At 34.5% G+C, this 17457-nt stretch overlaps 1 long non-coding RNA gene across 1 annotated transcript; it reads left to right on the top strand.

Moving 5' to 3' along the window:
- Positions 1–3501: 3501 nt before the first annotated feature.
- Positions 3502–13116, top strand: LOC116665419. Its single transcript, XR_004322018.1, has 3 exons — positions 3502–3513; positions 4790–4793; positions 12811–13116. It is a non-coding gene; the product is annotated as an uncharacterized LOC116665419 (long non-coding RNA).
- Positions 13117–17457: the final 4341 nt, after the last annotated feature.

The raw sequence follows: 17457 nt of genomic DNA, 5'->3' as shown, positions 1-17457 counted from the left end.
AACTGATGTTTGACTGGATTCCATTTGACCAAGCAGCACCTCTCTACATATTCTCATTCTCCTCCCTTTCAATTCCCTCTTGCTGGTGCTCCTTTCACCTGGCTCACCAACTCCAAGCCTTTGCAGATGTAACAAGCATTCAAGTAAGCCTCCATGACCCACTCTGGTCCCCTCTCTGGGATTCAGTTTGATGCTCCCTCCTCCCCTCCTCTTCATCCAAACATCCATACCCTCAGAACAGAGGAAACTCTGCCTCTGTTTAGGGCCAAGGGGCCTCAGTTGCAATGGGCCACCTTAATGCAGTTTCCCCATCTGGGGCAGGGAAACCAATCAACACATGCTTACTGATATACAGAAAATCATTACTGGCTGGACAGAACTGGAGCATTGAAGGTAAATGCCTCACTTAACTAATGTTATATAGTCAAAGAAAGTATTATTGTTCTTAGTTCATAGTATGAAGGGTAATGGAGTAGATTAAGAAGGAGTTCTGAGAGGTCCAACTATACTTCAATTTTAAAAAAGGAGCTCTGAGAACCCTCTGAAGAGAGTTTTATTCAAAACTCACAGTATTTCAATCGGCTGAGTCTATCTTTCCAAGAGAAATGCTTTTTACATCCGGTACTGGCGTAACAGGTGGCATCTCTGTCCAATCATTTATTTTAATGGAAATATCATTAATGTTTCACAAGTAGGAAATATGTCGCCTGATTGTCTTTCTGATGTTAATAATGTTTTCTTTTTTACTAGTTTTCTAAGAGTTTTTATTAATCAAGAATAGTTACTGACTTATTAAATGTTTCATGCTCTTTTATGTGTATTAAAATCAACATATAGATTGGTTTTGGTAGGAAAGACACAAAAGACATTTTAAAACTAAAAGAATCAGGGTTTTGAAGAAATTGGGGTAAGTCATAAGTGAGGATAAGGAAGAAGATGGTATCAATTGTATTATTCAACATGTTCTTATAAAAGAAAAACACTAAAAAATTTATTCAACAATAAGGGATTGTTTTTCTGTATCATAGGACAAATAAGTCTTTCATATGAAGTCACAAATAAATGTAGCATCCAACTTATTGTCACACAGCTTCTAAGTGGGATTTGAACCCAGGACATTTTGTCCCAGAATCTGTACCCTTAATCACTACATTATACTACCTTCCATTAGAACAGTATTCCATCACTAAAGACTCAAGTATATATTTAGCCATCTGGCTTAATGTTCACAATATACTGTTAAACAGAATAAAGATTTTTTTCACACTTATAATTCGTTTATAGCATTATATCATTTAATAAAAGTACACTAATATTCATGGAGGAAATATGCAGGAGAAAAATCTTCAATAGCCTACACAAAATAGCAAGAATAACAAATAACAAGATAGCAGGAATTGGGAATGCAGAAAGTTATTTGGATCAGTCAGTTTAAGGTAAATATAATGCAGTTAATAAACAATCCCCAAATCTCAGGAGCCCACAGAACACAGGTTCATATTTCACTCAATTATACGGTTACAGATTGGCCGAGATTCTGTTCCAAGTGTATTTTATTTTGAGGCCAAGGCTAAAGATGCAACCCCTATCTGTGATATGCCTTTCTGAAGGAAAAGAGGGAAGAAATATTGGGAGAATCTGGCAATGATTCTTAAGAATTCTGCTTGAAAGGGCAACATGTTACTTCTACATACACTTCACTGGTAAAACAAGGTATGTTGCCAAGCCAAAGTCAATGAGGCAGGATGCATAATTTTGAGGTTTGGGCTACGTTGGAGAAAGACCCAGTAAGAGAAAGCAGTATATTATTTTATCAATATACAATCGATGAAACAATTGCCAAGATAGCATGACTAATTTCCTGGAGTGCGTCCCCTGGTCTTGGATTCAGCTTTGATAGGTTAGACACAGGAAAGTAGATAGCATCTCAAAGGCCATGAAAATAATTAAGTTTCTTTTACTGAATAACTTACTGAAGATTAACTGGCAAAAAGATATAACATTATATACTTTATAAATACATTATAATCATTACAAACTACAGATATAAACATTAAATATACTTTATGGAAAAATTTTAATCATGATAAGAAGAAATAAACTATTTCAAAACATCTAAAAAAATCACAATTTTAAACAGTGAAAAATATATCATATAAAGTGTGTGCCACATTGTTCAAAAGATGTCAAAAATACTGGACCAGATCTTGGGAAGTTCCAAGATTAACAATGGTTTAAATGTGATTAAAAGTATAAAAACATACAGACCTAAGTGTAGAAATACTATCCACTGAATTTTTAATAGAATGTTGATATTATAATCAAAAGAGCTATTTGTTAGAAAGTACTAAATTCTGAAACTGAAGAATTTTGACACAATGTATGAAGCATAGAAAACTGTTACTAGAGCTTCTGCAGGAATAATGTGAAAGAAAACTATCATAACGTTTATATCTATAAATACTTTCTTTTACTAGAATGTTACCACACTTCAAAATTACCCAACTATTGAGACTACTTACCAATCATTTCAAATTTATATCAATATTTGACAGAAAGATTGACTCATAGTTTAGAAATAGGACAACCAATGAAAATAGTAAAAGATGACCTGAACTATTATAGAGATCTCTAATACAAAGATGAGCAGATTTCCATGTTAACTAGGCAGCCAAAGCTCCAACACACATGTACAATATGGGAGATTACATAATATGGGAAAGAATTATAATAATCTAGACACACACATATATATATAGCTATATCTCAATACAAGCAGAGAACCAAACTCTTTGAAGTTGATTATTACAATTCAAAAGCAGGAATGATTATTATAGGCTGTACTTTTCCACAAAAACCCCCAAACTAAACATATCTTCCTTTTCAAACCTCTTCTCCTCCTGTGTCCCTTCTCATTAAAGGGACACCTTCTCCACCATTCAAGCTGCAAAATGTGAGGCAATCTCCTATTTGTCTTCCCCATTTGTTCCCATAATAAATCAAAGTTTGTTGATCCTATTTCGGAGATATTTTCTCTCTGGTAAAAGGATCCCCACTGGAATCCTAATTGGTTTTCCTCCCCTCAGCCGTATCTTCCTCTGAAGTTAATCCCATTTACACTTTGCTGGTAGATCTATCATTCTATTTTTTTTTAAATGGAGGTACTGGGGATTGAACCCAGGACCCTGTGCGTGCTAAGCACACACTCTACGACTAAGCTGTACCCGACTCTCAGAGCTATCATTCTAAAACTTACCTGATTATGTAACTATATCCTTAAAAATCTTTATTAGGCCCAGGCTGCATATTAAATAAGTCCAAAAATTTTCTCAGAGTAGCATTCAAGGCTCTCCACAATTTGGCTACAGACCAAGTTTCTAAATTTCTTTCTTTCGAAATTCTGTTTTTTTCCTACATCTTCAAGTTCAGCTACATGGGAACTTCACCCTTCACCTCCCACACTCTCGCCTTCCAGGCCTCTGCTTACCCTGTCCTATCTGAACGCTCTTCCTAGTCTCCACTTGTCACAGCCCTTCTCAGACTGCAAAGGGCAATTCAAACCTCACCTCCTTCAAATGGGTTTCCAAGATTTATGATCAGAATTCTTTTTTACCCACTACATACAACAACAAAAATATTAAAGTGTTCATGACATTTATATACTGGCTTCATTGTCATTAATTATGTCATGCTTACCTCTTCAAATACTTTACTGGCTGCTATAGCTCTCAGTGCACATGACACAGCATTTTGCACAAATCACCATCTCAGTAAATGTTTGTGAGGTGAACACAAGGGAGATAAGACTACAGACATTACGGACAGATCATCTGGGTTCAAAACTCAGTTCTGCCATTTAACGGTAGTGTGACTTTGTGCCCAGTTTTTAATCTGTCAAATGGGGATGATAATAATAGTAAATACATCACAGACTGTTATGAGGATTAAATGAGTTAATATACTTAGAGCACTTAGAACAATCCTTGGAACATGGTGTTATAGCCACTATTATAAAACAGGAAATAGTTCAACAAGATGGATGGGTAGTTCTTCATTTTTTTAAAATCTTTCTAAGCTTCAATTTTTTCTTCTAAGCACAAGGATCAGCTCTAATTATATACAGCATTTGGGGATGGTCACATAGATATGACGGTCAATTATAAACTGTGAACTATAATAGAAATGCGAATTTTCATATTTCCCTTGTGTTAAATAAAAAACAGTCATGGCTAAGAAGAAATATAGAAATTAGTATCAGATTATTAGCTATTTGATCAGGGAAATTCAGAGCTGTATGTAATACGCTAAGATGGTTTCATAAGTTAATACAATTTATTAAGAGTTGAAAATTAAGTTATATATGATTAAAGGCATGTTTAATACAAACAGTGTGAGGCCTTGTATTAGAACAGATGAGTTCTTGATCTGTGAAGCAACATAACTGGAGCTCTAGTTAGTTAAAAGGGAAACTGATACATACACATTATTTCAGCATATAAAAAGAGCCACTACATAACTAGGAAAGTTTAAAGTGATAAAAGAAGTCATAGAATGCACAGACTAAATGCCTAATGATCACTGACTTTAAGAGACACAAATGAGAATGCCAAGATCCCTGAACTCTTACACAGCACCAGCGTCAGGATCAGGACCCTGATCTCCTGAGGCTCAATCAGCATGTACTGATATGTCCCATGGGAAAAACAGAGGCCCATACATACACCTGCAGTACTTATTCTGAGATAGTAATTTGATGTCATGTGAAAATGTGGTCTAGATCATGTCAAAGTCTGGTGCACCTTGAAAAAAACAATTATACATTACTTTTTGCCACAATTGAAAGAATGACCATATGACTTGAGGAGATGAAAGAGGAATCATTTGATTTTATTAAGATATCAAAATAATGGTTCCAGTTTGCCTTTCATAAGTATTAGGAAACCCCTCGACCTATTCAAGAGTCACACAAACAGCAAACTTAAAAAAAAAAATCTATGTACAAATAAAGATAGTAACAAAAAATAGTCCTCCTGCTTGAAGATGTTATTCAAGGACAAGGAAACTTAGCCACTCAAGTGTGATTTTATTTCTTTCTTCTCTCACAGGGAGGTTAATCTTCAAACTGAAGAGGGTGGAACAAATGTGGTCAGAAAGGGTTTGAAGCACATCAGAGTTGAAGCTACAGTAAAGGAAAATCTGATTGCTTTGAGCATTTAAACCTCCAGGGAGGTAGTTTTCAATTAATGTAAGGTAAAATTTCCAACAGTGAGAATTGTGGAACAAGGAATGGATGAACTCTTTGCAGGATGTGATAACACTGTCTCTATAAATATTCAGGTGCAGTATGGACAATTAGGAAAACTACATTTACCAGATATAGAACTTGAAAAAGTTTTGAAAAATATGTTGAAACGAATGACCCGTAAGGTTCCTTACATTTAAATGTCTACAATTTTATGTAGAAAGATAGAAGAGTTAGCATAGTACTACTTGACAAGTTGTATGTAGCTTTTGTTAATGAGTACTTTTCCTAATTTTTCTCATCTAGAACAATCATAGATACTCCCAGCTCTAGGAAGTTTTTCTTTGTTCTATTTTGACCCAGTCCCCTAGCATAGCTATCAAAAGAATGTCCAAGTTCCAACTGGATTCCGTTACATTCTAACTGTAGTCTAGGGAAAGTCAGACAAATTTTGGGCCTCCATTTCCCCTGTTCTTCTTACATGCAGAATTTTATATGGAACAAATACAGTAATGCATATCAGATTGTCATGTAAACCATGTCCAGTAAGAAGTGGTCTTCTTATTGCTAAGTTCCTAACCTAGTTATTGCTTCATGACATCCATCTAGTGGAGACAATCCTACTTTGGCCACTGGTTTAATTTAGAAGAAAACCCTGCAAATTATCAGAGAAGTCCAATGATATGTGGTTCTAATAGTAAGAGAAAAAAATACTGAAATTAAGTTAACATAAAATTTAACCTAATTGTATTTATAAAGAAAATGTTTTCATGGAAAGGTTGTGCATCATATGAAACTGGGTATCTATTTTATTTTGAGGTAGTTTTATTAATAAGTGTTAGGTTAGGCTTATATAACAAATAGACTCAAATACATTAACACCTCATACATTATCAAAAAATACTTACTTCTCTGATGAATGCTCTGACATCTTTAGCATGGGGCTTCCAAAGTTTGCATGGTTGTCTCCACCTCAATTGGCTGCAAGAAGAAAAGAGCATGGCAGAGGGCACGTGGGGTGGATTTTATGAGCCATAAATGGAAGTTACATATGCCTCTTCTGCTCACCTTCTACTGATTAGAACTCAATCACATGGCTGTGCCCAACTGCAAGGGAGACTGGGAAATGTAGTATAACTCCATGCTTGTGAAGAAGAGGAGATATATTTTGGTGAATTGCTGATATTCCCTTCCATAGTTTTATGCATTTGCCATATCCACAGATTTCTTCCCTATAAAAATATACTTGTCAAAAAAATCAAATCATAATAACGAATTAATATTCTATCTATATAAATTTTTAAAAGAAAATCATGATAAAAGATAAATGCTGATCTAATAACAATCATAAAAAAGGGAGAATCCAATAACAAAAAAATGTGTTTTTCAGGCTAAAGCATATGCTCTCATTAGAAAAAAGTAGATACCTACACCATATAAAAATATTTTATGAAAATGTAATTTTTAACCCAAGATCATCAAGATAATCTTTCTTATTTTATAGTTTTAATTACAGAACTTCTTCCCAATATGCAGTTCTATTTTTCATTAATTTTGAGTGAAACTTTCTGAATCTTGAGACTATTTACATACTTTTTCTGAATTCTGTATTTTCACTAGCAATAATACCTTACTCTGTAATGCCACAGGAGTTCTATTTATTAAATGTTAATAGACCGATCTTTATCGACATCATATACATTCTATGTACTATTATGTAAAATATGATTCCAATGGGAAATTTTCAATACATATAAAATTATTTTCTTCTATAATAAAGACAAAACAAAAAAGTTTTCTCAAGTTCCTATTTCTCATATCCCCTAAAATATGGGCACACACCAACTCTTTTTCTGCTCTTGGTCCTATAGTTAGGATATAATTTCACCCTTTTGAATATGTAATTTCATTCAGAAAGAAATTATTAGTGTTTAGGGGGCCAGGTTTTTATGTTTCCCTTCTTGTTGCCAGACTTAACTTAGCTAATATGTTACAACATTAGTTTCTGTGCTTTTAAGGTATTTGTTATATACACTTTGAAAGCACCAAAAAGGGAAGAAAATATTCCTTCTTTTAAATAATCCAAAAATTGAGCACAGCTGAAAGCTGGAAATAAGACAATCTGTTGCCTTCAGGAACCTAGTCAAATTCTTAAAAATCAAAGTAGATTGAATAACCACAAGGATATCAGAGAAAGCTCTGAGAATGGAGGAAGAATTCCCTAGAAAAATAAATAACTAAATGACTTTCAACATGTGTTTCATTAAGTATGAAGTACTGAAGAACATAAAGAGAGTAAGAATAATAAGAAATTAGCTTTGAAGCCAGCTAAAAGAAAGAGGAGAGTTGTAGGTACAAAAGTGACGCCAGCATTTTGTCTCCTAGGCTTTTTTTTCATCCTATTTCTTTAACTTTCTCTTTTGCCAAATAACATGTGTCATGATCTAATTCTCCCTCTCCTCTCAGTCTTATTTTCTTTGCCAAAAACTAGAGTGGAAAGTTTCCTTCGGAAGTTTCAGTTTCCATATGCTCCATAATGTCACAGTTAAGACTCTGAACCTCACTGTACCAACCATAAAGTTTGCCGTAAAAAAAACCTTGACAGAGGTCGTGCTGGGAAGGGCAGACCTCCACTGATTTTACTCGGTGTCCTTCTAACAAAGTTAATGGCTCGAGCAGGAAAAAACAAAAAAACCCCCACCATTCTCTTACATTATCCTCCCTAGAAACGTGGAGGGGTGAAGAAATAAAGTGCAGAACTCTCCTAGGGAAAACTGCCTTTTAAGAAAAGGGAAAGAGAAGGGGGCTCGCTTTTTGGGGGGTGGGAGTATAATTAACAAGGGAACGAGGTATAAGAGATAAAGGCTCACTGAACATAACATATATTTAAAAATTCACAGAATGTGTCCATACAGCTTTTCTGAGTGTGTTGAGCAATGTTTTCACTGTTTCATTTTATTTTCTGTATGTACATTTTGTACTTTTTAATCCCCAAATGCACACACATCATTGGAACTCCAATAAAATACACTTATAATTTTAAATTGAGAAAATATTTCCATGGCTAAAGTTTTTACACACTAAATAATTACTAAATATTTACCAGCCCACGTTTCTCTCTTTAGTTGGCCCACCCTGCCACATGGGGATGCTATGCCTGTCAAATCAATGAGCTCACTCCTCTTTTCTACTTGCTCAGTAGAGACAGGTGTTTAAATTATCTGATAGGCAGCTGCCCACTTTTGTAGGTGCTTTCTCCTCTTAAAATGGAGGAGTGCCTGACTTAGAAATCAGTTGGCTGTAAAATGCTTCCTATGTGTTTGCAGTTCAGATTTTTAAAGGCATCTTTTCTCAAAAGCAGCACCGTAAATGCCACCCAGCCTGCAAGACCCATTAAGTAGTTTGTATTTATTTCTAGCAAAACTTGGTTTAGTTCGTCTTCTGTTGGGTCCACCTGACTTGGATGAGGATAGGAAGTGGTAAAATGGAGTAGAAAGCAATGAGCAAGGAGAGATAAAAGCTGGAATCTCTCTCATCTTAATCAAAACCTATCTAAGACAGAATTTTGGAACAGGAAGTGGGTCTGACACTATCTCATGTCTTTTTCTATACCCTATCCCAGTTTTCTATGCTACTTCACACCAGCATCTTTTTACCATTCCATCCTTCATGTTCTTTCTTTCTCTCAAATTAAAAATCTTAGTCTTTCAGTGGGTGATCTTAGGCAGGAATTCAGATCAATCAATTGCTTAAAATAATTTATACCAAGTTAAAATGAGTAGAAAACTGTATTTGACCGATGATACTTGAAATTTTAAAAGAAGAGCCTTACCAGTCTAAATGGTTCATGAATTTGAGATGTTCTAACGGAGCAATAAAACAGAAATTTCAAAAATTCTAGACTTTTTATAGAAAACATGAATCTCATTTTAGAACTGGAAAGACAGCCTGATAGGGTGAGGCTGGGAACAGGATGGGGGTAACACAATAGTGGTCCTTTGAAAGTGTATGGAATTTGTAAGTACATAACAGTTCACTATCACTTTAACATAAATACCTATGTACTCTCGGACGTCCTTGTTATTGGCACTTTATAATAAAGAGGAAAAGAAGAGGGTACAGCTTTTTTTGAAAGACCATAATATTTCTTCAAAAGGAATCATTAGAATACAGAGAGAAATATTATACAATTGATATTCTAGGCTTAGAGATGGTTGCTTATATTTTACAGGAAAATTTTAGAGAATATCTAGAATAAGGCTAAATAAAAAAGGAAAATATATAATGAGGCAGATGAAAGTAAGTTATCTGAAGGCTAGACTGATTTTAGGTTTCAGACTTAAGGTTCGACATTGATCAGAACTATATACAACTATAATTGTGGTCTATTTTATTCAATTTTTGAAGTTATGTTTTACGCCTTCAGGCCTTTATTCCTGTGCTTCACTCCAATAAAAGACACATTTTAAAGAGTTGATTAGTATTATCATCTCAGGGAGATGTGTATTTTAATAGAAAACAGCAGTCAATCAAAGTGATAAATTCCTCACTGTGGCATTTTAGAACTCACAGTGTTTAGACCCACTCATGGGGATGGTGGCACTTGAAATCATCCCACCTCCGTGGCTGTATACCTCACCTACCAGAAGAGCATCCAGGTTATTGTACTGATCACTTTAATAACATGTTTTGGGTCAGTTACCAATAACGCACTCTACGGACTCATTATGTCCTTGGCCAGAGCCTTCAAGCATTAACAATTTTTAATTTTATTGACCCTTACTTAGTTAGAAATATTCTTTCACACTGATTCTTTGGCAGTACAAGAATAATAAACTTTATTCAAATAGGAAAACTTTCTCCACAGTGTGCCTTTTGTAGTTTATTTTCAAACTTTCCTTCTCTAAACATAAAGCTGGATCTAAAGCTATTTACTCCTAAAAACACAACCCATCATTGACATATTTTTTTGTATTTTTAAAATGATAAATCTGGCAGGTTTTATTTTTAAGAAAAATTCAACCTGCAATTGCAAATTCTCATGGGTGCAGGAAATCTCATTCAGGAGTTTCTGTCTGCTGCCACAAAAACTTCAATTCTGTTAATATATGTACTTTTTCATTTTTTGTGTTCAAAATAAAACCATCTCCTTGTTACATTTTTCTACTCAGGAGGTTATTTTTTCAAATAACTTAAGATTTCATAGGAGTCTGAATCAGATATATAAGGTATTGACCATGATATCTGCCATTAAAGTTCAATATAAGTTTATTACACCTCACTGAATTGCTTACTTTAGTAATTAAACGCAAAGTTTTGGAAAATAGTATTTTGTTTTGTAATATTAAGGAAGGGGGAAAAGAAAATCAGTACCACTTTTTTATCAGAAATTATCTCATGAAACATAAATTGAATTACAATAGCTACATCTTACCATTATAATTTTCTTTTCCTGCTAGGCAATCCATTTCTTGTGGATCAGAAGTAGAACTAACTACATTTTAAACCTTGACTAGTTCAATTCCATAAACGTGTAGCATGTATTATGTGCAAGGTACCATGAAATATTCTGCAGGGGATTCAAAGATAAGTAAGACTAAATCCCTGCAGCCAAAGAATTCACCATCTACCAGGGAGAACAAGAAAAGCACAAATATAATAAAACACAAGACTGACTAGAGAGAGCTGTTTGGTTTAATGCAAAAAACATGGTCTTTATATCCAAACACATCACTTACTTGGCTGTGACATTTAGTAAGTGTGTCTTTGCACTAAATATGTACTCATTTTGAACATAATTTTCATCTTTTGCAAAACAGAGATATCAATAATTGACTTAAAATCTCACTGTAAGCTCTTTGGGAGCAATCGATGTAACGTGCCCACCGAGCAAACAGTAGACGTTCCAGGTTAGTTTCTCTGGAAGGAGACTGACATGGAAATTTCCACCTGGGAAGTTGACTATTATGTGCGCTTGGAATTGACACTTGTTGGGGAGTGAAGCAAGCAGGACTGGACAGAGGGGTAAGATGGGATACAAAGCAGTTCCAACAAAGACTTCAGCACAGGGAGCTCTGGAGCTAGATGGCTCTGCCACACTCTCTCAAACTGGGGCAAGAGCGTGAGGCCCTTAAAGCCCCACAAATACAGCCACTGGATGCAGACTACCCGTGGGACCAGGGCGTGACCTAGGAAGAGGCAGTTCTCTTCATCAGCAGCTTTGCTTCAGGAAAGGGCGATTGCTGGAGTTGAGGGAAAGGGGTCTCAGCTGGGATAGGCCAGCCTTCAGGACCTCCAGCAGCGGGGGATGACAGCTTAGGTCCTAACAGATGACGCAGCGGGGAGAGAGGAGGAGGAATCTGAGGTGGCATACATCACAGTCCATCTTAAATGTTAACATCAATTTTCCTGCCACTTAAAAAAATTATAATACATACACAGGACAATTTTGAAAATACAGAAAAGCCTAACATTTAAAAAATTTATATCAACCACAATCCCACAATACCACTATTAACATCTTGCTAAAGGTCTTTCCAGTATTTTCTAAGTATATTCATCTCCCTCTAAAATAATGGCATTATACTGGAAAAAAATTGTTTTATGTCCTGCCTTTTTCATACCTTAAGTATTTTCTGATGTAAAGAAATATTCTTTTATAAGATTATTTTATAAGATTATTTTGGTTTTATTGTCTTCTACTACATGATAGGCCAAAATTTGCAAAACTTAAACTTTTCTTAGGAAAAATCCATAGAAATGGAATTTATTATGCCAAAGACTATTTATATTTTTAATGCTTTGATACATGTTGCTAAATTATCCTCTAGAAATTCCTACCAACAATGTTTGAGACTCTCTTTTCTCTTGTCCTTGTCAAGACTGGGAATTATCATTCTTTTTAATCTGTGTCTGCTTAAAGATAGATTTTATTAATGAATACAAATGCAAGGAGAGTAGCAGAAATCAAACCGTATGTAGGAAGATTCCAAAGGGAACAAGATGACATCAAATCAAGAAGAATGAGAATAGACTTCCAAGAAAAGAAGACGGATGATATGACTTTAACAGATAGAACATCAACAAATAAAAATGGAAGGAATCCCAGATAGAGAAAACACCAGGAACAAAGACAACATTACGGAAATAGTGAATACCTTAGTTTGATTCGGATATAAGAGTGAAATAAGACTGAAAGTACAAGCCCATAATGAAGCACAAAAATGGCAAGTAGAGTTCAAATTTGAACAATAATTAATAATTGCCTGACATTGGTGTTTACAACAATTCAGAAGCTATCATTAGAGTCATTCATTTGTTTAAGAAGCCTTTATTCATCACCTACAATATGCCAAGTTCTTATATCACTAATGAAAGCACATAGAAATTCCTACCATTCTGGAAATGCACAGGAAGAAAACACATAGAAAGAGAAGATGGTCACAAGAAGAACATTATGTTTAGAAAAAGGGAGAAAAATAAGCCAAAGAAGAGGCAAAGAGAGTGTAACAAAAAGGAAAGCCAGGAGACTAAAATGCCATGGACACAAATGGAGGACAAATGTGGAGGTGGACATAGGAAACAACATAGAGAAATTGAGGAAGATAAAACCTGAGAAAAAATTATTGGATTTGGCAATTCACGGATCACCAATAACAATTTAAAGAGTAACTTTTTACAGTGGTGGAAAAGGAAGTCACATTGCATGGGAACAAAGTAAATAGTGTGGAAATGGGGGAAACAATCTCAAACTGGTCATTCAAAAAATGGACCATTTAGGGAATTAGAGTAGGAGCATGAGATCAGGAAAGGGAACAATGTTGAAGGAAAGTTTTTTCAATTAAATACTAACAATCTTGGAATAAATGTAACAATACCAACAACAAAAAGTGTGTAATCTTTGTGGAGTCAATGATATAATATCCCTGACAAGCATAAAAGGCCTGAATAAGTGAACAGTTTACTGTGTGCACAGATGAGAAGACCCACCATGTTAAAGATGCCATTTTCTCCAAAGTAATACCCAAAGTCAACACAATACTAAACAAAAATCCCAACAAGGTTCTTTTTTGGAATTTTTCTTGGAAGAAGTAAATGGGGGCAGGGCAGGGCAGTGTGGACTTGTTTTACTAGATAGCAAAATATATAAGCAATAGTGTGCCATTGGTGCAGTATCAGAGAAAACAGCCAAACAGAACAGACTCATATGTATGGGTATTGATATATGAAAGAGGTAGCATTACAAATAAATGGTAAACAATGGCCTATTAGTAAGGACAAATTAAAACTCAGATATCTGCTTTATAGTATGTGGAAAAATTAATTTCAGAAAGTATAAAAAACAGGACAGAAAAATTTAAACCTTAAGAAGCTTCAAAAAAAAGACTTAGTAGTATCAGTTCAGGACCTCAGGATAGGGAAGGCCTTATTAAATAGGATACAAAAGCCAAAATACAACAGTATAAAAGATTGATAATCTAGATTATATTAGAATGTAAAAAGATACCATATACATAGTTAAAACACAATTAGTAGACTTTAATAAAATAAAATTGTATAATAACAACTGAAGGATTAGTACCCAGAATGTATAAAAATTCCTACCAATCACTGAGAAAGAAACAAACTGATATGAGACTGACAGTCAATTCACGCAAACAAAAGGCAAACAACTGATAATATTGAAAAACATGCACAGTCACACTGGTAATGATGAAATAAAATAATACACCAATTGAAAAAGTGAGATACCATTTTTCTACCCAATAGATTATCTAATATTTAAAAGAACTTAAAATATTGAAAACTGATGAGACAGAATTTGAGCCTAGGTCTTTGTGATTCCAAAGATCCTGTTCCTAATCAGTTTTTTCTCTAACAGAATGAAAATTCTGTTACTAAGCAAGAACAGTCCTAGACCAGCAGCAAATTCTCAGGCCCCATCTCAAACTTATGGACTCAGACGCTCTAGAGGTTAGGTCCCAAGCCTGTTTCAAAAAGTAATTTTGACATACACTAGAGTTTGAGAGCCACTGAACTAGAAGACTGAAGGATCATTAAGTTGGAAAGAGGGATAACCAACTGATTAGTTCAAGTAGAAAATAAATGGAGCAAAAAGAAAAAAATAAGACTTTGTAGAGGAAAAAAATGTTAAGAGTTTGGGATATTAGCAATAAAGTAGTTTTAAATGATGATGAGATTTAAGTTACGATCATAAATAGAGTTGCTAAGTCAAACGGAAATGAAAATCATGGTTTTTGTAAAGATCATAGAAGTAGAACTAGACAGTTGGAAGAAAAATCAAGAGTAGTGCTGAAATCTTTGTATTGGCAAGAAGAATGAAGAATAGGTGTGTGCTTCCAAGCAGAAGGTATAGAGAAATGGTGGGGTGTGCCCTGGATATCAGCTGATTGTGACAATGAAAGATGAGTATTCTCTTGTTAGATGGAATTCACTTAGAAAAGTCTGAGATGTTTAGAGATGTGGTTGGGCAAAGTATGAAGGGCATGAGACCCTCATCTCCATGGTTCATGAGTCTATAGGAAAGAGACAAGAGATTTCCATCTGGGAAGATTTTTTCAATATTCCATGATAGTGAACATTATAATAATTTTGATTATTAATATAAATTTATATTAATTAATATACTAGTTATTAATGTTTATTATGATTATAACATACTGATTCTACTTTATTTTGAACACTATAAGTGATTTTGTATCTATTGAACATCAATAGTTGGAAACTATATTTAACATAGAATGGAACACATTAACCAAACGTATGCCTTTCCCATACATTGTTTCTGATTCCCTGTATCTCAGATTTTCAGTAGTTTAAAGATGAGAAAAAAGTATAAAAGTTTTTTAAAAAGTTGAAAAGTTGAACTATTTCTACTCTTAAACTTTATCCTGCCAAACATAGCAAAATACAGCAGTATCTTCAAGGAAACTTCTTCCATATGTTCTCAGATCCTTCGTTTCTGCCTTGCTATCCCTGGTAGCCTAATCAGAATCTTCTGATCATAACCCTTGTGATAGACCTGGGGGACTAATTCTTAGAAATATGTCATTTAGAACAGCATTCTTAATCTTTAACAGTTGAAGATATACACTGAAAACTTCAGTGTTATATACAGTAGGTCCTGGTCAGTCACCAAATAGAAACAGGAAATGAGTATGCCACAGTAGGGCAGCACCATCCTCTCTCATTGAAGGGTTAGTGAAGGGCACATTGCAATGTGCAGAAATCCACAAAGTCACAGTTTTAGACAAAATTCTTCAAAATCCAAACGAGCCGCTGTGCACTGGAAAGAACTTTTTTTTTTTTAAAGGAGAACCACCACATGCCTTCTTCCCCCAAAGACTATGGAGGCAGGCTTCCAATGTTCACCATGAAACAGTATGTGTAAAGACTGCAAGATCAACCTTGGAATTAAAAAGCAAATAAACAAAACACTTTTTAGGGTCAAACTCTAAAGGGCTGTACTGTTCTCCGAACAGAAATGAGGCTGAAGGTTAGTATTTCAAAAAAGCCACAAATTTTGTATCTGTCCCAAATGGGAAATAATAATTTTATTGAATAATAAATTAAAAATGAATCCACTTCTTTTTCCTTATAACTTTAGTAAGTACTTATGATGTGGTCTTCATAGCCAGAGTGCAATTCATCAGTTAATAAATGAAAGAAGTATTTGTGAGTCTGTGTGTACAATTATTCAAAGTGAAAGTGTAAGAACAAAGTGAAAAAATTTTTCAAGGAACTTAACTTTTGAACAAAAAACAAACTAACGTCCTTCAGGGTTTCAAATATGTTGGTGATGTTGGCACTGCCCCCTCTAAGATTTTAGGTTCCGTGAGCAAGAAGCACAGGGCAGCTTTGAGTACCTTGCTATCTCCATTCACAAAGAGGAAAATAAAAACATATTTATAAAGATCAGTTTAGGATTTTATCACTTTCAGCTAAAAACCATTTGAAGACTTGTAAAGTCAATGTCATATGATTATTTAAATAAAAATTAAGAGAGAGCAAAGTTGAATGCTTCCTCAGTAGGAAATGCTTCAACATGTATTTGATAAGAATGATTAATAACTATATAAGTCATTATGCTCTTTGGTTATAATGTGAAAATTTGATTCTTATTTTTAAAGAAGTTGGGATATATGAGTTTTGATTATAAGATACAGTTCTTATCACACAATAAATAACTTATCTTTTCTGCTATAGCCTCCAGTAAATATTAATTTTATTTACACCCATGACTTTGTTCCAAATACATATGGAAGACTAAAATTTAATGTGAAAAGCCACAGAGACCAAGGAGTTTATACACACAGAGTCTCTGAAATGAGGAGTGTGGAGACACCTACTGTGAAATGTCATCCGTGAACAGGATTTAGAACAGGTTGCTAGAAAGCACTTTTTCTTAGAGCTGGGGGTCACAGGCCAATTTGAGAATTTGGTGAAATGTGGACCCTCTTCTAAGAACAACACACACACACACTACACACACACACACCATACACAGCATTTTGTGGGGTTCACAAATTCTTTGACATCTACCCCTGGATCTTCTTGGAGCCCAAGAACTCCAGGTAGAGAATGTCTGATGGTTTAGCTGAGTTAAAAATGTCAGGCTGTCTAGACAGGACAATCTACTGAAATATATATTCCCTGTAAAAAAAATTGGAAAATACTAAAAAGCACAAATGATCTCACATGATCCCATGTAAATTATAAAACTACCATGATCCCATCACTCTGCTTGACATTTGGATGTGTTTTTCCAGTCTCTTTTCCAAGTGAAAATACATTTTTCCACAAATAGATTCATACCGCACATAGTATTCTATTATAACTTTTTAATTCAAACACTGTGATCATGTTCCCATGCTATCAAACATTCAGTGACATCACTGTATTTTATCAAAATGGAAAATTTTATTTAACTAAGTTTTTATTATGAAATATTTTGTTATTTTTAATTTTTTACTTCTATAATCACTACTGCTAAGGAAATAATTTTTTGTATGATCCATGCTTATTTCCCACGACCACTTCAAATTATCTTACATCTTCTAAAATTACTTCGTCTCTTAGAAAACAAACTATGGTTACCAGTGGGGGAAGAGGGGGAGGGATGGATTAGGAGTTTGGGATTAACAGATACACATTACTATATATAAAATAGATAATAAGGACCTACTGTATATCAC

The sequence above is a fragment of the Camelus ferus genome, chromosome 8 (genome assembly GCF_009834535.1).
Source record: "Camelus ferus isolate YT-003-E chromosome 8, BCGSAC_Cfer_1.0, whole genome shotgun sequence".
Classification (NCBI taxonomy): Eukaryota; Metazoa; Chordata; class Mammalia; order Artiodactyla; family Camelidae; genus Camelus; species Camelus ferus.
This window is presented reverse-complemented; position numbering and strand designations above follow the sequence as displayed.